This window comes from Elephantulus edwardii, unplaced genomic scaffold (genome assembly GCF_000299155.1).
Source record: "Elephantulus edwardii isolate Elephantulus edwardi_28Jun2011 unplaced genomic scaffold, EleEdw1.0 scaffold00003, whole genome shotgun sequence".
NCBI lineage: Eukaryota > Metazoa > Chordata > Mammalia > Macroscelidea > Macroscelididae > Elephantulus > Elephantulus edwardii.
This window is the reverse complement of record NW_006399753.1, coordinates 29,173,517-29,175,058: the sequence shown is the minus strand read 5'-3', so window position 1 is coordinate 29,175,058 and position 1,542 is coordinate 29,173,517. Positions and strand designations below refer to the sequence as shown.

The window sequence follows — 1,542 nt, the reverse complement described above, 5'->3', positions numbered from 1 at the left end:
CGAAAAATGGACAGTCGGTGAGAGGTGAGTATATAGATGGTCTGTCATTTTTTTGTCACAACCCTTAAGCAGACAGAAGGGGCAGGCTTGTCAAGGAGGCTCACCATACACAGCTCTGAGCTAGGCTGGGCCAGGCACTCTTAGATCTCACTGGATCCCAGGCAGGAACATGGAGAAAGTTTCATGAGGGTTTAGAGCGGTTTGAAGAACGTGTTCTTATGTGGCAGGCAGGCAAAGGCCGATGTTTTCTGATTTGTGTATAATCCCCACATTGTAACAGCATTCTTCCACTTCCTTCCTGTGAGCCTTTCAATCCTCTGAGCTTTAATCCCTCATCAAAGCTGTCCTTCGATCACAAATGTGCGGTTGTTCGAAGGAGAGAGTTCCTTGTTGGTGTTATTGGTTATCGTACACGCCTGTCTGGTTGACTCAGTCGGACTTCTCAGAGAAGACTCGCAGGAGGGTGACCACTGGGCTGGAGTTCAGATCCATCAGGACTGCTGGAAGATAGTTTTCAAAATCATCTGGTTGAGCACGGAATCTCTTTGGGTCAGCTTCTCGATGATTTCAAAGTGGTCCACATCAGGGAGCTCTTGGAAGGTGGCCTCCCACCCTCTTTGAGTCAGCACCTGGAAAAACTGCCTGGACTGTCCCTGGAACTCAGCGGAGTGATGCTGGCCCACGACCACCAGCACGCGGACAGTGGGGGCCCAGGGTGGCTTGGGGGCCTCCTGTAGGCGCAACTGCGGACTGTTCCTCTGAGCAACCTCTAGGGTCATGCTGAGCAGGACATTCTCCGGGGTGTGTAGGACAGGCTCCAGGTCATACAGCCCACTGAGCAGGAAGAAGCCTCTGAGGTTGGGCGTGGCTCCATGCTCGGTCCAGTTGGTCAGGAGCATCATGGTAGCCAGGTGGGCCCCAGCCGAGTGTCCGCACAGGTAAATTCCTTTGTTGCGAGGATAACGTGTCTGGAGGAAGGTGAGACTCTGGGTCAACTGGTCAACCATCACGTCCAGGGTGCCTTTGGGTGCAATGTCATACCCCACAGTCACCACGGCCACTCCCTGAGCGGTCAGAGGCTCCACCATGAAGGCTGATGTGTCTTTACTGCCTCTGTGCCAGTATCCTCCATGAACAAACACAAAGAACGGGCCGAGCTTCTGAAGCGCCGTTGGGAAAGTACAGGTCCAGTTTCTCCCTCTCCCCATTGCCTTAGGGCACGTGCAGCAGACTCCTCGGGGTGGCCCGGGCCTGGCTGGTGGCTTGGGTTTCCGTCTCGGTGTAGGTCCTCAGGGCCTCCTCTGCTCCCAGCCGGAGGACCCACCTGCTGGGGCTGTACTGAGTCTCCAGCTCCTAATTTTTGCAAAGCAGGTGGTGCGTGCCAACCTGTGGATTAGCAGCCGCGTTCTCTAACCCTACCCCCACCCTCAAACACATGGACCAGGACGGGCCCCTGGCTGCAGGCCAGGCCGGGCCAACCTCATCCCGCTGCCTCATCGCCATGGCCCCGCCCACACGCCTCGAAATACTATTTTTTTTTTT

The 1,542-nt window shown here is 55.4% G+C and overlaps 1 pseudogene; it reads right to left on the bottom strand.

Moving 5' to 3' along the window:
* Positions 1–491: 491 nt before the first annotated feature.
* On the bottom strand, positions 492–1,503 carry LOC102850062 (annotated as a pseudogene).
* Positions 1,504–1,542: the final 39 nt, after the last annotated feature.